The sequence below is a fragment of the Hyaena hyaena genome, unplaced genomic scaffold (genome assembly GCF_003009895.1).
Source record: "Hyaena hyaena isolate Hyena2069 unplaced genomic scaffold, ASM300989v1 scaffold_352, whole genome shotgun sequence".
NCBI lineage: Eukaryota > Metazoa > Chordata > Mammalia > Carnivora > Hyaenidae > Hyaena > Hyaena hyaena.
In genome coordinates, this window is record NW_024080984.1 from 409,704 (window position 1) to 433,986 (window position 24,283).

Here is a 24,283-nt window from a genome sequence, read left to right on the forward strand (position 1 = left end):
CATGGATATAGTGATGAACCACTGCCACTCTTAAAGACAAAGGCCCCTCTCTAGGCATGGTAGAAAAAACAGCTAAAAGGATCCTGGGACCTGACAACACAGTCATCACAACATCGCTGGACTGCTCACCTCTAAACCAGGTAATTCTGTGAGGGGGAAACAAAATTTCTAATTAAAATCATGGAATAACCACTTTGGTGTGTGCTGTATATAAAAATATTTATTCCAAGAAAATGGCCAGTGTTGTTTTCTTATTTATCATACCTTACAAATGCTCTTGGCACAAAATAATAAGTTTAATATCTAAATAACCATAATAAGTCAGTAGCTGGTATATGAAATCATCAGGATCTCTTTTTATAAACTATCAAATTACTAGTATTTTAAGTGTTCAGGGGCGCCTGGGTGGCTCAGTCGGTTAAGCATCCGACTTCGGCTCGGGTCATGATCTCACGGTTCATAGGTTTGAGCTCCACGTCGGGCTCTGTGTTGACAGCTAGCACAGAGCCTGGAGCCTGTCTTCGGAATCAATTCTGTAACTCTCTCTCTCTTTCTCTCTCTCTCTCTGACCCTCCCCTGGTCACACTGTCTCTATCTCTCTCTCAAAAATAAATAAAACATTTAAAAAAATATTTTAAAAAGTCTTCAATTGTGAAATGAGAGAAAAACCTCCCCTTTAGCATTCATCATTTCCACAGCCGGTCTGTCTACCACGTAAATATCCATCGGTCCAACTCCCAAATGGCTGAAGTCAAATGTTCTAGTTCCTGTCCTTCCATTGCACTGAGGTCATTCAAGTGTGGTCACCTTCCTACCCTCAATGAAACTCACAGATCACATGCTGAACTCTGACCAAATGGAATGAGAACAAGTTGTAGTTTCTCTCATAGTCACCTCCTTCACTCTTCTCTCATTATTTTATGCTCCTCCCCTTATTCCTTAATTCTGTTTCCCACACATCAATTATATCCTGCCACCCACCACCAACATTGCCTTGTTGCAGAAAGACTTGCTCACAATATCCCCAAAAAGCGTTTATATCCCCAACCAATTCTGTGACCCTTTCTCACCCAGGACACTTCCCATGTAGAGTGGTTCCACTTATAGGTCCTCAAGAGCCTGGCACAGTGCCAGCCATGTGGGCTGAGATAGGTTGAGCCCTCAAGCACCAGGAGGATCCTACCCTGAGATAATAAGCATTTGTGAAGATGACAGGCATGTTTGATAAAAAAGCCTTTCAAGAGAGCAGAAAGTCAAAGTCTTTGAGCATCTGAGGTAATATCATAAAAGAGCTAAAAAAAAAAAAGAATGAAAACAAGTCAAATTGAAGTTGGAAGTTACATATTTCAGACCATTTCAGGTTGCTGGCTGGAATGTAATCAAACCTATAATTTGTTGTTTTTGGGTTTGAACCTAAGAGAGAACTTACTTACTCCTGGCACACTGCTATTATCAGTCTGGGCAAGGGCTCCCTTCATTCCCACCCATGTCCCGCTCTCCATCAAAAGGACTCTCCCTAGTGTATAAACAGTACACATCCTTAAATATGTTTATATTTAAGTATGATTTTGTATATGTATTTGTAATTTATAAATTAGTAATTATAGTTTTATACTATTTCACATATAGTAATTATGTGGAAGAACTTCCACATGATTTAGGTAAGATACCCATTCTCCTGACTTTTACAGCTTCATTGTCAACAGCAAGTAGGTCCAAAGGAAGACAGCACCCTGTGCTCCAGGAATGAAGAGGAATTCCCAGAGCTCTGTGCATCTGGGAAGATTCCCACTCCTTACCTTACCACATTCACCAGAATCTGCCTGTAGATAGACCAACAGAGCTAATACCAAATACTTGTGGGTTTTTTTTCTGGCCCATATACCATGCCCCACTAGGCTTGGAGGTAGCTAAGAATGTTTATATCAAGAACTGTAACAGACTAAGGGGCATGTAAGTGGCTCAGTTGGTTGAGCATCTGATTTTGGCTCAGGTCATGATCTCATAGTTCATGAGTTCAAGCCCCATATCAGGCTCTTTGCTGTCAGTGCAGAGCCTGCTTCAAATTCCCTGCCCACATCCTCAAAAATAAATCAACTAAAAAAAAAAGAAAGAATTGTAACGGACTGAGATTTTACCCCACTTGCAAGCTAAAAGTTACCTTGGCATAATTTCATGGATATTGGCAGAAGACACGAGACTCCCAGGTCAGGGACAAAGAAGAGTTTATTATTCACAGCAATAGCAACTGCCAGTGTATCACTGGTTTTTTTTAATGCCAGTTTGCCAAAGACCACTTCCTGCAGGGTGACCCAGAGAGTCAGGTATACCTGTACACATGGGGGTGCATTACAGGAGAGGAGTCCTGAGCTTAGGGAACACAACTCTTTTAAAATGGATAATAAGCCCACCTGATCTTTGCCATAGAGGGAGACATTATTTTTATTATAATGAACAGTAAACAAACATGCCTTTTATTATCTATCATCCAAAGCTGTTCACTATACAAACATCCTTTTAAAGATAGAACAAAGGCAGTCCACTCATGAGATATGCAAAATTTAAGAGAACCCTTGGGGATTGTCTCCCAAGCTCCTTCTATAGAATTTCCTTCTCTCTTTCTCAAATACCCCTCTATGAAGCTTATAATATCAAATAACCCTTTCTTATTGCAATCATTTATAAACCTTATGTTTCTCTCATTTTCTGAAGATTTCTGAAGAAATCAGTATTGATGATCTTTTACTACCATAGCCTTTTGGTTCCATGACTTCTCCTTCAATAATCTTAACCTCTATTTTCTGATGATTTCTGAAGTTGAATATCACTTCATATGTTAGTTATCAGTTTTTCACTTATGTGAATTCCATGTTCATATCCTTTACCGATTTTTCTCTTGGGTTTACCATTTTCTTATAATTAACAAAATGTCTTGTTTATTGTAGATATTTATCCCTTGTTGACTTTAGTTATTTCACATATCCTTTCCAATCTAATCTGTATATGAACTTTCCTTATTATGTCTTTTGACGAAGCAAAGCCTTTAATTTTAATGTCTTTTCCATCCATTTCTTTTTTATCTCAGAGTTTCTGTTTTCTGGAGTTAGTTTAAGAAGTTCTCCCACACCCCAAAGTCAGAAAAATAATTTATGGTTCTCTTTTTTCTTTTATATTAGTTTTTCAGATTTACATTTGCCATTTAGGACTTTAATTCAATGAAATTTCACTCTCCCAAAGGACATAAACATATATAATTTAATACCACAAATATATATACAGATATATAATATATATACAAATATATATCTGTATATATATTATATATACAAATATTATCAAATATTCTGTATATATACATTATATATAATAAATTATATATAATATATATATTATATATAAGATAATATATATCTTATATATTTTATAAGATATATAAATATCTTATTTTATATATAAGATATTTGTGGTATTAAAATGTCATTGGAAAAGATGGATAATTGGGGGGGAAAGTCCAACTAATTTTCTTAAGTAGACAACAATGAAAAAAGGGTTGAGAAACACTGCTATAGGCTAAGAATACAGCATTACTTTTCTCCATAAAATGATGCCTTCCCAATGTCATTTATTAAATGCTTTATCAATCCTTTCTCCACCTGCACATATCAGCTATTTAAAACCTGAGCACCCCCAAGCCCTTTTCAAAATTGCTTTAATTACTCCTAACATGCTTAGTCTTCTTCTACATGGCAGAATAATTGTGTTGAATTCATTTTTTTACAAGTCCTACTGGGGTGCCCCTGGATGACTCAGTAGGTTGCATGTCCAGCTCTTGATTTTGGTTCAGGTCATGATCCCAGGGTAATGGGATTGAGTCCCACATCAGGCTCTGCACTGAGCATGGAGCCTGCTTGAGATTCTCTCTCCTCCCTCTGTTCCTCTCCCCTGCTCATGCATGCGCGCTCTCTCTCTCAAAAAAAATAAAACAAAAAAATAAAATATAAAAAATTCCAGTCCTACTGGGATTTCATTGGGATTGAATTGAATTCACACATTAATTTTGGAGAACTGACATTTTACACTGATGGCATCCATTCCATGAGCATGGTGTAGCACTCCATCTATTTAAGGCCTTTATGTCCTTAATAAATTTAAAACTTTTTCTCCTTAGAGATCATATACATTGTTTATTAGGTTAAATTCATAGTTTATAGTTTTAATTGTTATTAGGAATGGCATCACAGAATCTGTTACATTTTTAGTTAGTGATTACTAATGCAGAGGAACGCTACTGATTTTTGTAAATATATCTTATATCTGACATTCTTATGAAATTTCTTATGAGATCTATAGCCTTTCTGTTGACTTGTTTGGGATTAACCCCTCAGGAAAAAAAAACAAAAAACAAAAAAAAACAGTGAGAAAGGAGATACTATGGCAGGGGAGATACCATGATCATGAACGTAGTTTTCCCAGGGTGAGGCTTGTTCATTATACCCCAGGTGTCCTGACCTCTGGGACTTCCCCAAATGAGGGAACTCGACTGCATAATTCATGGTAGTGGGGAACTGTATTCATTCTCTTCCCTCTCTGTGCCACCACACCAAAAAACAACAAAACAACCCAAAAACAAAAGAGAGAGGGGAGAAGAGGGAAAGGAAAAAAGAAAGAGGAAAGAGAAAGAAATGGATACTTTCTCTGAAGCAGATAAGGAGAAACCAATAATCTAATCTAGTAACCTATATGTAGCAGAAAGAACAGAGAATTGAACCCTTGTGGAGCACACTATAATAATCAGCTGATCTGTTTAATGGCACAGGCAATTTCTGCTTTGCATTTGATCAACTTATTCAATTCTGCCTCAAATACTTACAATTACTTTTGGCTTCCTCATTCATATGCTCAGTCCTTTGTGCCCTCTATAATTATGAATTTCAGGAAGGTATTTTGTTACAAAAGGTTAGAATCACTTGTATTGCTTTATCTTGGCAAGCAGAATAGTAATCAATATTCTATGTCTTTATTTGAACAATCATTAGTAATAATTCTGAACATTCTCACCAGTACTCTAAATGAGGAAAAAATTTAGTCCTATGTATTAGAGGAGGAATAAATCCTTTCAGTAGTGTCCTGAATGATGACTATCAAAAATGGCTATGTCAGGGGCGCTTGGGTGGCTTAGTCGGTTGAGTGTCCGACTTTCGCTTGGGTCGTGATCTCGCGGTTCGTGGTTTCGAGCCCCGCGTCGGGCTCTGTGCTGACTGCCAGCTCAGAGCCTGGAGCCTATTTCAGAGTCTGTATCTCCCTCTCTCTCTGACCCTCCCCTGCTCATGCTGTCTCTCTCTGTCTCTCCTAGAAATAAATAAAAAATATTTAAAAAAAAATGGCTATGTCAAAGTGATCATATTTACCTGATGACCCAAACTTATTGCTTAATAAGAACTTTAAGAGATTAGTTGCATCAAAATACACCATTCTCTAAATTGAACATCTAGAAAATGAAATTATGCTCCATTGCAACAAAATTGGACAAAGTTTCCATGTATACATATGACTATAGAATCTGGAAATTTCCCCAAATAATCACAAGGAAAAAAACTAGATGCCCTTAGAAACAAGGTCCTGAAAATGATCACATCAATTGGGACTGAAAATTTCTTAACCACCTAAAAAATCCAAGAAATCATTTGGCCAACAATCAATTTCTACCAGAATAAAAGTATAGCACTTGGAAAAATTTAAACATAGGTATTTTAATTAATAAAACCTTTTTAAGTAAGCTCTATGCCCAACATGCGGCTTGAACTCAATCCTAAGATCAAGTCACATGCTCTTCTGAGCCATCCAGGTGTTCCTAAGCATATATATTTTAAACAGCATCAACTGGATTTCTGCATAAAGCTTTCTGTAAACTAAATTAAATCCAGTGCTAAGGGATACACAAGAAACACTAAGATTGGCTCTTTTTTAAGAGAACAGACTTCTATGTATCCATTACGTGGGACAGACAGAAAGACAAATTTATAACAATGGGATAAACTTAGCTGCCCTTAGTAGAATAAGACTCAAAGTAAAATATGATGGCTTAGTGAGAAGGGAGAAAATCATAACAGAAACATCTTTATGAAGATGATCTTATATAACTCTAACAGAAAATATGAGACTATGACATTTAATGAAAATGTGTTTCAAACAGAACAGTTTGAACCACCAATGGTATCGCTGACTGACTGTACTTTGTATGTATCTCTATGAAAACACAAATTCACCCTATGTCATAATTTGGAGCACTTGGCAGTCATAAATTATCTTCCTCTCCTGTTTTGTTTGTTTGTTTCTTTTAAAATTTCCTGGACTTAGCACGGTGTAGAGATGTGTAGTAGGTGTTCAATCTTGGAAATGCTTTGTGTTTTAAAGTAATGTGATTCTATGACTTAAGACTGCACTATTTCTACATATATTCATTATCACTGGGTTGTCTAATAGGCATATGACTTACTCTGCTTGAGCCACAATACCCTGCATTAGTTCAGTCTAGACCAATTATTCTAACCTCCAACTTGGACTTTTAACTCTGCCAGATGCTATTTGACAGTAGATTCTCCAATACTGAAAATCTTGCCAAGCATACATTATGTAGTTGTATAATTATAGCTTTCTAGTACTCAGTATGGTATTATTAGCTCAAGCTGTAGCTCATTTAGTGTACATAATTACAGCACACTCAGCAATCAGCACTGACCTACAAAAGGGGTGGTGGTGGTTTCTGGTGCTTTTTTTTTTTTTTTTTAATCTACTTCAATTAACAGTATATGTAGTTATTACTAAAACTCCAAATTTTGAGAAAGTTTGATATTCACACTACACTTTCATGTACCCCTGGAATATCTAACATCATACTGATATGTTAGAACTATTATTTCTGCTAATGGTTATTGACTATTATTTGAATAACACTTCAGGTTTTTTTTTTTCTTTCCTCTGGTGGGTGCTTGGTGGCAAAAGAACAAGGGATAAAATGGCTTAAAAAAGGACAAGTCTTAAAGAAATGTTCTGCTGGAGAGTTATCCTTAGTTACATTTTTATGATGCCGTAGGGCATATTCACACCTCAGGAAATGACACTTTGTTGTCATCATCACATTTACATATTTCACAACTTCAAATACCCCTCTTTTTTTTTTAAAAATAATATTCTTATTTATTTCTAGGCGCGAGAGAGAGAGAGACAGCGTGAGCAGGGGAGGGTCAGAGAGAGAGGGAGACACAGACTCTGAAACATGCTCCAGGCTCTGAGCTGGCAGTCAGCACAGAGCCCGACGCGGGGCTCGAACCCACCAACCGTGAGATCATGACCTAAGCGAAAGTCGGACGCTTAACCGACTAAGCCACCCAGGCGCCCCTCAAATACCCCTCTTTAAGAGGCACAGGCATTAGCCCTTAAGCACATGGTAGTCCGAGTGTGTTCTCATAGGATTTGGGATTGCTCTGGACATTAGGTATTAAGTCTTAGAGGAACTTGGGAGGGGCTCCAGTTGCTTGGGCATTTCCGCTCTGACTAGCTTCACATCTTATTGCTCCTCTGTCACTGTTAGGCATCTCAGCTGAGCTGCTTTTCCTTTGCCTACATGCTCCTGTAAGGTTTACTTGCATTACAGGAAAGGATAAAAACGTAACCCCAACATATGGCACTTAACTGAAACCCACAATATCAATAATTAAAAGAACTTAATATTTAAAAAAGATGTCCTGAAGACTATTCTTTTACCTTTCCTTCACTGAATTGTCATGAGTAACAAGGGCTAATGCTTTTGCACATTATTTCACGCCTGTAATTCTGTGTGAACGTTAAGAAGAAATCGCTTTAAGTGTGCAGTACATTTTCCATTTTATTCAAGTACTCAAATTCAAAGAAACTGATTTTTAAGGAAGAAGCTTCAGTTTTCAAGCTAGTCATAATTTACATTTTAATTGTAATATTAAATATCTGAAGGTGAAAGCCATGGCTGCCTCAATTTTTATGACCTCTTTCCATTTCCAAATACACATAAAAGTAATTTTCACTTATGTGGTTGAAAGTGCTAATGTAGACAGGAAAATTGATTTTAATTCTATAAAAATCTTTTTGGTATTATGTAAAAAGATTCTTAATACCATAATCAGTTAAATAAAGGGTCTTTATTTTATGTGGGCATTTTTCAGACTGTGGCTTGACCAATAACACACACACACACACACGCGCACGCGTGCACACACACACACACACACACACACAGTATTCTTTATACTAAACCATGTTATAATATGGTTCCACTTAAAACATCTTGACATTTCTCTTATACTGGTCTTGTTATCATTATAGAACTGAATGACTATTATGAAACTCAGTGATAGGCTACATTAAAAAAATGAGCCTCTGTTGATAAGTGTCAATAAAGTACAGATATGTTAGTGCTGTTTGATATCATTTGGCCTAGCACTGTTGTTTATAAAGTTTCATGACATCAATCTGACATGAAATATTCATGCTGTCTCCAAAGGTAAAGTCTGATGTCGTCATCGTCACGTCATCATCATCACCATCATCAGAGAGATTGCCAAAAGGAAAATCAACTCATAATTAGCAGAAAGAATTACTCTTACATTGTTCACGTACACGCACACTATATAGTGCCTAATGATTAAAGCCTACCATCTTGAAATGTTTAATAAGAATACATGAGTTCAACATATCAGCTGAAATTTATTAGAAATATTTGACAGGAAATATGTTAGATGCAAAGAATGGTTTTTAAAGTTAATAAAAAGAAGAAGGGAGAGAGGGAGGAAGGAAAGGCAATGCTTGCCCTCCAAAAACTTATTTCTACTTGGAAAGAAGGTATTGCTATTTAACACTTTGTTTAGCCTCTATAAACATTTCTATATTATACTTGTCTCTGCCATTAAATGAAAAACTCTTCAAAGACAGAAATCTTATCTCTCTCAAAATAAACAAGTAAACCTTAAAATAATAATAATAATAGGGGCACCTGGGTGGCACTGTTGGTTAAGCATTCAACTTTGGCTCAGGTCATGATCTCAAGGTGGTGGGTCGTGGGCCCAAGCCCCTGCTTTGGGTGAGCCAGAACCCACCTGGGGTATCTACTCTATATCCCTCTCTCTCTGTCCTTCATGGGATTCTCTCTCTCTCTCTCTCCCTACCCCTCACTCATTCACACTCTTCTCAAAGAAAGAAAGAAAAAAAGAAAGATAGATAAGACCAGAGAATTAAAAAAAAAAAAGACTGCTTTCATTGTCTTCATTCATAATTGAAGGAAATCTGAATTTAATTAGAGATATAAATTAAAATACAAATGTCATTTTTTCCCCCTGTCTAGGTTCATACACCCCTGAAATGTAGGCATAATTACCCTTGGCTCATGCCTTCCTTTCACCCATCCTGTGTAAGGACTATAAGAACCCGGTACTAGACTCATTCTGTGCCATTCAAAAGAGCAGAACAAGGCTCAGGGGGTTCATGTTATAAGAAAGACAGATTTTTACCTGAAACTAATGTAACACTGTATGTTAACTACACTGGAATTTTAAAAAAAGCAAAAAAGCCCACACTTACCAGGAAAAACATTTGGGTAATGGTATGCTTCATTTTTGATGAATGTTTTAGATATAAATACTAAGATTATATAACAGACAAAAAATAAAGACAAATTTCAGTTCATCATAATGGAGAACCTCCCAACAATTAAAAAAATCCTCAAAAATAATAGACTACTTAAAGTAATGAATTTTTTATCACTAAAAACTTCAAATAAGGTTGAGGGATTAAATAAGGATTTTTGTATTAGAAATGAAATAATATATGACAAAAACAATGTTTTCTAGAGGTGTGGAATGCAGCAAGCCTGGTAACATTTGCTAGGCATGGGGATTCACCTTCAATATTAGCTCAGGGATTTTTAAATATCTTGTCCAGGCCAAACATCTAAGAGGTAGAATTCAAATCTAGGTCTTTCAGGCTCCGAAGGTTAGTAGTTCCCATCTGAAAAATGGAGTTAATAATATCTACTTATATGATTGTTATGAAGACTTAAAGAAAATAATATATGCCAAGTGCGTATACCAGACTATCATGGATAATAATACTCTAGGTACTTTACACGTATAAACTCATTTCATCTTCCAAGCAACTCTATGAGGTAGATGATATTATCATCCCCATTTTACAGATAAGAAAACAGAAACACCAGGATGTTGAACAGCTTGCCAAAAGTTATACAACCGATAATTGGATTTGAACCCAGGCAGTATGACTCCAGATTCCAAGTTGGTAACTAGTATGCTATGCTGTACGCAGACATGGTGCTAGCAATTTATTTTATGTGTTTGGAAGATTTCTCTTCTCAACATGACCATTATTATTCGAGGGTAAAAACGTGTCTTAATAAAACTAGGGTTGTTTGAGACATATAAATTCAAACAAGGCCTACAGTTTTGTTTGTCACCCCACAATACATAATGGTTCTGTACTAAAGATCTCTGTCATCCTTTCACTTACTTCACATGCTAATATCTAAGTAGGAAAGAGCTCCTCACTTTTTTAAGTTTTAAAAATATTTTATGTATTTTTGAGAGAGAGATAGAGACAGCGTGAGCGGGAGGGTCAGAGAGAGAGGGAGATACAGAATCCGAAGACCGGCTCCAGGCTCTAAGCTGGCTGTCAGCACAGAGCCCGATGGAGGGCTCGAACCCATGAACCATGAGATCATGACCTGAGCCTCAGTTAGACCCTTAACCAACTGAGCCACCCAGGTGCCCCTCAGTTTTTGATTCTTATTCCTCCACTCCTACTTCTGTCAAGGCTGTTGGAAACAAAAACAAATGACTCTGAGACAAAGCAAAAAATTTGGGCAGGTCTCCTCTCTGACTTTGAGGGAGATCAGCAACAAATCTATCAGCTTTACTTAAATCTGCAACACAAACAATAATCATTTAAAGGAACTGTACAATTTCATTTGTAGACTTCCCCCTCTTTTGCCCTCCCCCCATATCTTCCCTGTTCCTTCACCACAGCAAGGAAGGCCCTTCAAAAGCAAACACGAAAATTTCCAAGTAATAAAAATAAAAGTACAAGAATTTTCAGGATCCATCCCTGTCAGTTGGATTCAGAACCTACCTGCTTTGCCTCTGTCGCCTGTTTCTTTTAGTCATTAATATTATTTATAATCTCTGAGGACTTTTTGTTCTAGGTTGGTCACTGACAAAGTAACTCTTGGGAAGAAACAAGAACCACCCACTCTGACGGAAGCTTTGTAAACTGCCACTTTGATTGTTGCTGCCTGGTTTCTCTGTCCTACACTAGACTCCAGAATGGTGATTCACAAGCTGAGATTTAAGACTTGCTATGTTCAAAGAGACAGACAAAATATTTATTTCTCTCAAGAAATTAGTTGAGTCAACTCACATGTTTCTCTTGGTATTTAAAAGGCTATAGTTTTAAGTAATTATATGACAATCTTCATAAATGGATATAAACTACTAGCAAAGCAGAGTGTTACTATTTATTCTACTTGCAAAGCACTGTTTTGACATTCACATGCATTCTCTCATTCAATCCTCCTAAAAACTCTATGAGATTTTAAGGTCTTTGGTCCCCATTTTATATGAGTGACTGAAACAAAGCAGTTGAGCAAACTACCAGAGGCCCTGCCCCTGGTATGTGGTAGAACTGGGATTCAATCCATGTCTGTTAGATTCCAGAGCTCAAGCTCTTAACCCTCTAGATTCAGCTATCAGGGACCTTTCTCAACAACTCAGACAGGCCAGTGGCAAATACTGCTGAATACTTGGTTTACATCTTATATGCTAAAGTCTTCTATCTGTTAATAAAAATGTACCCCAAGCTACTTTTCCTGATACTCTGTCTTTAAATCCTTTCAGAGAGTGCTGTTTTATTTCCTGAGCACCATGCTCTTGCCAGTTAGTGCAAGAAAAGTTACTTTTAGTAAGAAGTCTTTTTTGAGGGTCAATTTCACAAATGGCAGCCACAGCCACTACCCTTCAGTGGGATCAAGCTGAGTCTGGCTGAATCACTGGGGTAATGAGCTGGAGGCCATGCCTTAGTGACAGCTAAGACATACCCTATAATACCCATCTCTAGGATCTTCTAAGAGGAGAGAAACCACTAGGCCAAGTCACTGGGGGTAACATTTGGACCCTAGTTATCAAATTCAAATTGCTCATTGTTTTGAAAAACTGGTAACACATAACACCCATGAACAATATTTTCCTTAAGGAGTCTCCTAGAAAAATCCTTTGAGTATCCCCAGCTATTTCTTAACCTTCGGGTCAGATTTTCATAATTCAAAAATAACTGCCAGAGTTCTGCAGGTAATTTCTGTTCCCTCAAGTCAAGCCCTTGTTCCCTCTTACTTAAACTGCCTGTGGCTGCTTCACTAAAGGATTGTTTCATCAATAAACACTGGACTTGACCTCATACGTCTGCTGGCAGCACAGAAGCCAGAGATTTTATAAGACATTTGGTAGTAATGATTGTAGTAAGAAGAATTTCATGGGGATTTATTCTCTTTAAAAGAAATAAAGACTACAAATACTAGAATCTGCCAGAAGAAAAAGAGAGAATCTTAGGCTGGTGGTATTGGAGAATTTTTGTGTTGTTATGTTTCACTGTACCATTTTGACTTCAGTCTGCAAAGCTTTAGAAGTCTTTAAATAAATACAATTAAGAAGAAAACCTTTTCTGTGAGCCAGAGAAGCATTTTAGTATTTGTTCTGATTTATTTTTAATTTCTTGCTTACTAAATAAACTATGAAAGATATATTCTGTTTTTTTGAAGTGTATTTATTTTGTAAGAGAGCATGAGCAGGGGAGAGGCAGAGAGAGGGAGAGAGAGAGGATCCTAAGCATTGCCAGTGCAGAGCCCAACACGGGGCTCCAACTCACGAACTGTGAGATCGTGACTTGAGCCAAAACCAAGAGTCCCACGTTTAACTGACTGAGCCACCCAGGCGCCCCTGAAAGATATTTTCTAAAATAAGAAGTAGTAATGGCTGATAAACACCCAAAAAAGTGTTGTGTATAATTAGGGCAAAATTTTTTAAATTTGTGAATTAAAAACAAGAGACAGACGAAGAAAGAGAGAGAGATCATCAATGGTTGCAGTGGTGTGGTTCCTATCCCATGGGTGAGTTTAAACTGAAACAATCCTTCTGACAAATTAAGTCTGCACAGGTCCAACAGCAATCAGTCCAGGCTGAAACAGGAGGCAGGAGCAATGTCACCAAAGAAAATTGGGACTGATAGATTGTCAGTGTGTTTGACCAGGTCAGAGGAGTTTTACAGACAAAAGTTGTGGCAGAAAGACAATGTAATATGTTATGTTTGTAGGTAGATCAGATAAGATTTACATGTATGGCCATAATAATATAATTATCTAATCTAAGGTTAATTAAGTCATTACTAATATATACTAATTTAACCTAATACAGGTTACAAAACTGTATGTGAAACATGGGAATTGGAAAAGCATGTGTGTGGCGGGGGAGGAGAAAGTATCATGAGGTAGGCTTCAGTCTTCATCTTTCATAATAGGAGGTTGCTCAGAATCAATTGAGAGATGCATGTAAGAGTCAGACATACTAAGATAAAAATATCAACTTTCCTATTGAGAGACAAGATTTGGGGGGAGGTGATCCTAGGAAGTAGAATGAGGATGTGGGAAAGAGACAGGGAAGGGAGAAAAGCCAGTAAAGCACGGGTCAGGGAACTCAATCCCCCAGGGAACCTTCCAAGAAACTGTGTGGAGCCCACCTTAGAATTGTCCCACCAGGGAATGGGGAAGCTGGTCCCACTAGCTGAAGACGGTGTTAACTGCTCTGCATTTCCGTTTCCAGGAGTACTAAGAGCACCTGTGTGGCCAGAGAAAGCCCTTCTGTGGAAAAGCAAAGATGCGGAGGGGTCAGCCAGATGGAGCCCACTGCTACAGCAATGGTGAGCTTAAGCAGGTGAGCTTAGAGATGGGTGTGGCATAGAGGGTGGGGTGCTAACAGCTTCTGTCAGATTGACGCTGGACTGAACCATGAAGGGTGAACTCCCTAATATTTCAGCTGCGAGTTGGGTCTACTTAGCCCCTCCATCACTGGCCTCATACACGCAGGGCAAACCCTGCCCCAGTACATTCCCAGAATAGAAGCAGAAGGCACCTGCAGGAGAAAGAGGAGTGTGGGCTGAGGCAGGCCTGCTTACTAGCCAGGTAAGTCCCTCCTCCATAGAAGAGGGAGTGTCAGAGGAGAGAGAGAGGAAGGGCCCCCACAGAAATCAGCATATGAAAGCTAATACTGCAATTAAAAACAATAACAATGACAGAAAAGAGTGGAATTCACATATTATTTAAAAAATTTCAGAAGTTAGCTTTTGGAGAATGGGAATTGGACTAGGAAGAATAGAAAAGGGACGCTCTTTTCTCACTACAATTTTAATCATGATATCTGGTTATTTTAATCTGCATCCATGTATTAATTTGATAAAACATTAAATTTGAAAAAACTATATGGCAGACACACCACACTGAGGAAGAAAAAGTAATTTTTTAACAGATATGACAGAATAATCTCAGTTATAAAAAATTCTACATGAACAGTTATTACTTTTACAATCAGGAAAACACAAATACATACTAAAAATACTTTAAAATACCTAAATAAAGCATAGATGAGTAGGAGTCACTGATATGGTGCTTCTATGCATTATACTTATAAGTTTTATACTTACTAAGTATTTGATTTATTTCAGTAGTTAATTCTAAGAAGCAACAGTGAAAATAAATTTAAGAACATGAGTGGTTTACACTATGCTAGTTCAAACACCCCTGTTTGATTGAAATATCTGGAGCCCATCGGGATGTAAATCAAACTAGTGAGGTACCAATGTGAAATGCAAGAAACTCTGGATTTGGAATTTAAAAAAAAGGAAAAAAAAAAAACCCTAAATTGGAGTTCTAGCTCTTCCATCCACTAATTCTGATGTTGATTATGTTCTTAAACATCACTGAGCCTCGGTTTCCCTCTGTAAGGAGGAGTAAAAACACTTACCTCATAGGATTATTTTTGAGATGAAGTGAAATAATGTATGAAAACACTGTAAACAGTTTTATAAATACAGGTATATATTTGAAAACTGTTTTATTTATTTTTTAAAAAATTTTTAATTCTTTCTTTCTTTCTTTCTTTCTTTCTTTCTTTCTTTCCTTAAAATGTTTTATTTATTTCTAGGAGAGAGAGACAGCGTGAGCAGGGGAGGGTCAGAGAGAGAGGGAGTCACAGACTGAAACAGGCTCCAAGCTCTGAGCTGGCAGTCAGCACAGAGTCCGACGCGGGGCTGGAACCCACGAACCGTGAGATCATGACCTAAGCAAAAGTCCGACGCTCAACCGACTAAGCCACCCAGGAGCCCCCAAAACTCTGTTTTAAATATTAGATTGTAAAACAAACAAAAAAAAAAACCCTCCAATTATAGATAACCTATTAATAGAAGAATTATAAGGGCACACTTTAAAATTAAAATTTCAAAAAACATTAAAATAAAATAAAATTTCATTAGAAAATAGATTTCAATTTGGGGCGCCTGGGTGGCTTAGTCGGTTAAGTGTCCGACTTTCGCTTAGGTCATGATCTCGCGGTTCGTGGGTTCGAGTCCCACGTCGGGGTCTGTGCTGTCTGCCAGCTCAGAGCCTGGAGCCTGTTTCTGTCTGTGACTCCCTCTCTCTGACCCTCCCCTGCTCACGTTGTCTCTCTCTCTCTCCTAGAAATAAATAAAACATTAAAAAAAAGAAAAAGAAAATAGATTTCAATTTAAGATGTCTATGAAGATAGGGGCACCTGAGTAGCTCAGTTGGTTAAGCTTCTGACTTTAGCTCAGGTCATGGTCTCATGGTTTGTGGGTTGAAGCCCCATGTCAGGCTCTGACAAAAAAGGCAGCGTAGACCCTTTTTTGGGATTCTCTCTCTCCCTCCCTCTCTGGTCCTTCCCTACTCTCTCTCACACATGCTCTCTCTCTAAAGAGAAAAATTTTAAATTAAAAAAGTTAATTAAAATTAAGCTGTTTATGAAGATAAAAATTTCCATCACTAGGTGTTAGCCCGTACCTTGGTATGTTTATAAGCAACTCTGTTTTTCACATTGCAATTTTTTATCTGATTATAAAAGAAATGTGTGTCTATTAATATATCCTCAAATGTGTCTTCGCCCAAAATGACTTTCAATGGTGACAAAACATTCCATCAAGCAGCTGTGCAGTAATTTGACATCTTTCTATTGTTAAGATTGTTAGGTTGTTTCCAATTTTTCAGTATAATTGACCTGGGTTCAGTATGCTCCTAGACAAATTGTTACACTCTGAGTCAGAATTGCCTATTTACTCATCTGTTTCCCCACCCTGGACAATAAGCTTTGGGAGGAACTATTGGCATAAAACTATTTTACGCTGTTGTTACTTATTGCCTACTATTTTGTCTGGCATATAATATGCTCTGTGAATGAACAAAGCAATGAATTAATGAATGATAGTATTTCCCCACAGAATTTAAGTGGTATTGCAGGGATGCCCAAGAAAATGAGATAATCTTTATGAAAGTGCTTTGTGCATTTTAAACTTCATTATCTTTTAATCAGCATTTTTTTTTTTTGCTGTTTTTATTGTTACCATGAACCATAACACTAAGAAAGAGGCATTTGTGGGGCAGATGTGGGTGTCAGTGGGGATATGATATGGGAGAGAGGGGCGAAACACACTTCTTCCTCTCCTAGATGCTGGCAAGCAGGCTCTATTTACAGCCCTTTGTCTGCCTTGGCAAGGACAAAGCTTTCATCTTAATAGAATCCTCTGCTGGCAGTGCAGTTAAGTGGCTGTTTCAAAGCAGGAAGGAAAAACAGTAAAAGGAATGGCTGTGGGGGAGGGACATTGTGAGAGGAAAACATTTCTCTCCTTTTCTACTTAAAATTTGAGTTAGGAATACACAAAGGGGAGTATGTGGGAAGAAATGCAGACTGCTGCTGCATACCTAAGTTCTATGCTTGAGGTCAACACAAATGTATTTTTGCTAAAATCTGGATATAATGTGCTGCTCCAGAACAGTACCTTGAAAACACTGTAGAGGGTAGAAAGCCTTGGAAGCAGTGTATATCACAAGAAGAGTGCTATTTTAGGGTAATTTCTGGTTTAAAGGGCTCACAAAGGAACCTTCTGGGTGATGGAAATAGTCCATGTCTTATTTGGAGTGGTGGCTACATGCGTGTTTACAACTGCCACAACTCTGAACTTGACACTTAGGATCTCTGTGTATTTTATTGATGTAGATTGTACAATGTAAATTGTAGAGGCTGCTTTTAGGCAACTAACTTGAGCAATGGAAATCTAAATAAGGCAAAAGGGCCCATAGTGGCCATCGGGCTGAATACAAACAAGCCCATTAGGTAACCCACTGTAAAACATGCATAAGCCCCAGCTGACCAACTTATACCCAGGCACAGGTAACTAAAAAGGAAAATTCCATAATTTCCCATAACTCCTTACCTTACCCCTTAACTGCAGCCCTCCGCCACTCCTTCCTGACAGACAGTCTCTGCTTTGCTGTCCTGCCTGCTCCCTTACAGTGTATTTATTCAATAAACTTCTATCTCCTTTGTTCTGCCTTGGGTGAATTCTTTCACCACCAGAGCCTCTGGCCTCTACCCTATCAGGTCTTGCCAAATAAATTAGACTTCACTTTTAAAAATTATTAAGTAATAGAGGAACTCCTGGGTAGCTCAGTTGATCAATCTTGATTTTGGCTCAGGTCATGAACTCACATCTATGAGTCCGAGCCTGGAGTCAGGCTCTGCACTGTGGAGCCTTCTTGGGATTCTGTCTCTCTCCCTCTTTCTGCCCCTCCCCAACTCGCACATGCTCGCTCTCTGTCTCTCAAATTAATAAAAACTTTTTTAAATTTTTTGAAAAATTATTAAGTAATAGAGGTTTTCTTTCTGGTTGCAAAAATAACATACTGTCATTCTAGAAAATTTAGAAAATACTGATAAGCAAAAGAAGGAAATAAAAATGATGTGGACTTTTATTGCCCAAAGACAATCACCTTTAACAGTTTGTGTCATTGTTATTTGAGTTTCCATTATCCCACCATCCCATTTAGGAGGATACCCAATAAAGCAATCGTTATCATAATAAGGACATAATGACCCAACCACTTACAAAACTTGTTCCCACCCAACATCCTCTAGCTTAACTCGAGGTTTCATCTCCACACATCCTGTCAAAGTGCTTGTCAGGCAGCCATTGCCTGAATGTTGGATATAAAGTTCCACGAATGCAATGGAAATTGACCCTAAAGTGAATTGGAGTTTTTTTTTTAAAAAAACAAGGTATACTTCATAAAGTCAGTGAACATAGTATTGGAAAACTGCTAGGTCATGTAAAAGTCATGGAAAAGTAAGGAGCGTACCTGTTTAAAAGAAAATAAACAGGTCTGATGATAAGGACTTCAAAAGAGAATCACTCGACTATTAAAGATTAGAAGAGGCTCTTTGGAAAATGATGAAGCCCTCAAATGATTTTTGTTACAAAGGTTATGATAGTACTATAAAAGTCATCCATAAAGTGGTGAAGAATACTATCATAAAATTTTACTCAAAACAAAAATGCTAAAGCATCAACGTTTTAAGTTTTTCCCTAAACATTTAAAAAATTGTTTTCTATGACATAGTGTCTCAAATATTAATGTGCATTGGAATCACCTGGAGATCTTGTTAAAATACAGGTTAAAATGCAGTTTCTTTTTTTTTTTTAATGTTTTATTTATTTCCGAGAGATAGAGACAGCATGAGCAGGGGAGGGTCAGAGAGAGAGGGAGACACAGAATCTGAAGCAGGCTCCAGGCTCGGAGCTAGCCGTCAGCACAGAGCCCAACGCAGGGCTCGAACCCACGAACCGTAAGATCATAACCTGAGCCGAAGTCGGACGTTCAACCCACTGAGCCACCCAGGCGCCCCTAAAATGCAGTTTCAACCAGGTCAGGATAGAGGCCATAGAGTCTGGATTTGTACCAAGCTCCCAAGAATGCTGATTCTGGTAGTCTCTGGCCTTTATTTTGAAATAGTAAGACTGTAAAATTGTGGGTTAAGCAGATTGACTTTAAATGGCCTTTATTCAATACTAATTATCTTTGAATATTGAGGAACACCTCTCTATCCTCCCACCTATTTCTAATGTAACTGTTCTAGACACATACAATATACAGTTCTTAAATAAAGTCATCTGGAGGGCTTGTTTAAACAGATTATTGGATGCTATACACACAGTTTTTCTCTTGGTAGATCTGGGGTGGGGCCAAAAATTTGCCTTTCTTACTAGTTCCCAGGTGATGCTACTCTTACTGATCCAGATATATGCTCCATGAATCACTAGTTTAGACTGATAGCAAATAACTTCCAGGGAGTCGTTTACAATACTCAAATGAGACATTCTGCTTGTAACAGTTGCAAAACAAAGAGCAAGATAGAAATTGTACAGATCACAGGAACAAACCCTAAGCCTTTAACTATCTAAATGTTCCTGCTATTTACTGAACTCAATGATCCAGCTCACTGCACAAGGTTCCATATTATTTTGTATATGATGTATGCCAGTGTTCTCTGTTTTGACTGCAAAATTATTTTATTAATGCTTTTCTATAATTTTGTACATTTTCATTGTATTTCTAAAGAGGTTAATAAAACTACATATATTAGATATGCTTAGATTATCAATTATTTTATCTCATTGCTGTTCACAAAGGATTGCTCCTCACTTTACAAGTAGTGGCTTGCCACCATCTTATTGATTGTGCTTGCATTCTTAGAATGTGCAAATACATGCATATTTATTGGTATAAACTACTCACCACAAACATTTTCTTTGTATGGATCCTTTCAGACAATCCTATCATTTGAGAAGATAAATGCAGACAGTACAATCTTCAAATCCACATCCTGTATTTGTAATACAGTACAATACAAGGCAATAAGCAAAAAAATCAATGATCAACTTAAGACTTCACTATAATAACCCTCATCCTCTGAGGACTCACCCCTCAGGATACTGTAGTAATTACAGAGCCAGATAGTATAGTTCAGATCCTGACTCTGCCATCTACTATGAGTTCTGCAGTCTTAAGCAAGTAAATGGATCACTCTGCTCTCAATTTTCTCATCTGTAAAATGGGAATAATACTACAGCATATTTCACAATGTCATTGTGAAACTCAAATAAATTAATACGGTAAAACATTTAGAACAGTTCCTGGCACAAATTAAAAAGGCAATTAATATAGCTATTTTATTATTATGCCCAGAACACTGACCCAGAAGTCAGAAGACCGGGGTTCAAGTCTTGGCTCTGTCACTAGTTTTGTAATTTTAGATAAGCTATTTATCCTTTCTGACCTTTGTCTGCAAAACAGGCCTCACAATTCCTGCCTTGCCAAGATGACAGAGTCGTGATCTCAAATAAAAGAGTACATGTCAATATGCTTTAGAAAACTATAAAGCACTATATGAAAATAAGAGTCAAAATTTCTTGTTTATAGATTTCTCTTATTATAAACCTTATTTTAATGCATTTAATTACATGAAATATTTTATAGAATAGAAATATGATCAAAGCAGGAAAGTGTTCTTAGTAAATAATTCCTTTTCTTACATTTTTATAATCACTCATTTAGCAATTTAATTTTTTTCTGAGATTTAAAATGAAATTCATTAGAATACAATTTTTAGGGTGTTCTTTTCTCCACTAAAAATAAAAGGAACATTTGCCATCACTACTCTTGTAGCTGTCTAGCACGGAATAGTATAAAAAGTGCAGGCTTTGGAAACAGAAGACCAATACAAGTCCCATGTGAGCTGTGTGACCTTGCCCAAGTCATTTAAATGTTCTGAGCTTCTGGTTTTATCACAAGGATGATGGTAGATGCACAGCCCACCTCCCTGGGTAGTACCTAGAGAGGACCTAATGAAAGGTCCTATAGTTGCTATAGGTTAGAAATAGCATCAGATATATATTTAGCCCATGAATCAGTGAATTTTTTTTCATAAAGATTAAATAGTAAATATTTTAGGCTTTGCAGGTCATAAGCCTCTGTCAAACTACCTAATTCTCCCATCGTTGCACAAATGCAACCATAGACAGTATATAAACAAATTGGCATGGCTGTGTTCTTTTTTTTTTTCAAGTTTTGTTTATTTATTGGGTGGGGATGAAGGGCAGAGAGAGAGAGAGAGAGAGAGAGAGAGAGAATCCCAAATAGGCTCTGTGCCACAAGCACAGAGTCCACTGTAGGGCTCAAATTTACAAACTATGAGATCATTACCTGAGCCAAAATGAAGAGTCAGACCTTCAACTGACTGAGTCACCCAGATGCCCTGGCATGGCTGTGTTCTAATAAGACTTTTGTGGTAGGGTCCCCTCCCTAAGGAAAAAAACACAACTCAAGGCAACCTGGCTATACGTGTATGTGACAACATCCCTCACGACCCTGTAACATGAGACCACTTAATCAGATTACATGTTTGTGTATTACCATATATGGGAGACAAAGAAGTAGAAAATCTATAAAAAACTACACCACGTGGCGTTTGGGACTCAGTTCTTCAGGCACGAACCCAACTGAGCTGTGCCTGCATGAATAAAGTTGCATCCTGGAAAGAAAAGCTCAGTGTCATGACTCTGTGCGAGAATGCTGCTGCTACACTTTGTAGACACTGAAGTTTGGTTTTCATATAAATTTCACATGACATGAAATATCCTTTCAATTTTTTTCAAATCATTTAATTTACCATTCTTACTGGCCTATGAGCCAGCCATACTTTACTTACATGCCTAGCACGTAGCAGGTAATAGTAGCTAATATTAGACATATAAAGTTACTTTATAACATGTAAACATTAGGTATATCTATTGGCAACTTTCTTGTTCTTCATCATGACCTAAAGACTATCAGCCATTATCCCATGATCACATCTGTATTCTACCAATAGATATACTTCATCTGGAACTGTGGACTTGGCATCCTCTAAAGCATTGATTTAGACTCTTACTGTATCTTTTATATATATCAAATTTTAATTCCTTCATTTTCAATAAAATATTACAAATCTTTTTTTAAGTAAAGTAATTCTCATTCTAAAACTTTCAAAAAGTAGAGAAAAGTAAAAATAAAAAGGAGAATCTCTCATAATGATAACATTCCTATCAGTTCCTGCTTAGTTATGTTTTCTACCTTCCCCTTTGAAGACCATATTCTTTACTTAAAAAACAAAAAAGAAGTAAAGCAATAGTTAGGTGGTTATACTTTCTTTGCCATCTGTCAGCATTACATCATTTTCTTCCTCCAAACATAGCTTTGTTTTGTTTTAACTGAATTTTTGTTATCCTTGACTTCAGCTCGTTCTGCACTTTGTCCTTCCTGAGTTTTTCCTCCATGTATGTCCTTGGTTGTGCACACCTCTTCTATCAACAGCATATATCTCAGCAGAGCCCATTCTTTTCAGCCACATGTTGTTTCTTTGGTATTGTCTTCTTTACCAGCTTTGTATGTAATTGGAATTTCTTATAACCCATGCTTCCCTAACCACACCAACCTAAGGATAAAACGGAACCATAGAACAATAATAAATAATTTATCTGATTTTCACCCTAACCCTCTATTGTGGGACTAGTAGCTTCTCTTTTTTTTTTTTTTTTACTTATTTTTATTTTTTAATGTTTACTTATTTTTGAGAGAGACAGACAGACAGACAGACACAGAATCCAAAGCAGGATCCAGGCTCTAAGCTGTCAGCACAGTGCCTGACATGGGGCTCGAACGCACAAACCGCGAGATCATGACCTGACTCAAAGTCAGACTTTTAACCAATTGAGCCACCCAGGCACCCCTTGTAGCTACTCTTAAAATCTCGTCCATTTGGGGCGCCTGGGTGGCTTAGTTGGTTAAGTGTCTGACTTTCGCTTAGGTCATGATCTCGCGGTTCGTGGGTTCGAGCCCCGCGTCGGGCTCTGTGCTGACTGCCAGCTCAGAGCCTGGAGCCTGTTTCAGTCTGTGACTCCCTCTCTCTCTGACCCTCCCCTGCTCACGCTGTCTCTCTCTCTCTCCTAGAAATAAATAAAACATTAAAAAAAAAAATCTCGTCCATTTGTCTCTAGGAAGTACATAGGTAGTGTGAGGCAGCTCATGTGCTCATAAACAAGTCATGTTAGCTCTCAACTCCGTCTGTCATGATTCTCTCCTGCTCTGGCCCTCTTTGATGATATCTGCTGTCCAAAACTTTGCTTCCCATTAAGTTACTTGGTAGTGCCTGCCCATTGCCACTAGTGCGGATGATACCAATACTGACGGTATTTTCTGGAAGCTACAAAGTATTAAAATCTCTCTCACTCTTGGAACTGGTTCTCACTGCTGCGGGGTAATGATGGCTGGTCTTTACTGCTACTACCACCCCCAGGGCTGGTCACCACTGTAGGCTCATTGAATGTTAAAGTTGGAAGAGGCAATTTTTAGAGTCTTTAATGTGCTGAAGCGTGCTGCACCAAAGTAGGATCAAGGCTCTTCTCCTCTGTGTGTTAGCATTAGCAGATGAGTAACAAGATAGGATTGTCTTGTTATGCTAGTATCTTACATGGCTTATTGAAATAGAGATTTCATTTCTTGTATTTGCCCCTCCTTAGGACTCTAACATGGGTTTATAGACTCTGGGTCAGAGGTTAAACCTGAGAAATAGACACCATGCTCTACTAATTGCCCCTCTTGTGTGGTCAGTTATTGGTCCAAACCTAAGAGCACTACTTTCTCTTCCTTTTGAATGAATTCCTTCCCAGGAGACTCCTTTTCCTGTCATGCACAATAATGGAGGACTCATGGCCTGACACTATACATGCAGGCATGGCTGAAATCCAGTGGTGATTAAAATTCAGGTTCAAGCCAGGATCTTCCACTGCATCAGAAGAATTCTCTACCTCTTAGTCTCTTTCATTTTTCTTAATCTACTGTCCATTTTTAATGATGCTGGCCATAAAACCAGCGTTGTCTTTACTCTGAGCTTTTAGAAATCTGTTTTTCTAAAATTTCCCATATGTTTTTATAGTGGACATCTGTTGTTTTGCATGTCTCCTCGAGAACACTGCTCCATCAATTCTGCCTTTATTCTCCTGTATCATCAGTCTCCTCTCTCCACTGGATCATTCTATT

At 37.7% G+C, this 24,283-nt stretch overlaps 1 non-coding gene and 1 pseudogene across 1 annotated transcript; one reads left to right on the forward strand and one right to left on the reverse strand.

Annotated features, from left to right (window-relative positions):
- Positions 1 to 24,283, reverse strand: part of LOC120243680 — a 51,978-nt pseudogene that overhangs the window by 14,200 nt on the left and 13,495 nt on the right.
- On the forward strand, positions 4,427 to 4,586 carry LOC120243704. Its single transcript, XR_005531379.1, has one exon. It is a non-coding gene; the product is annotated as a U1 spliceosomal RNA (small nuclear RNA).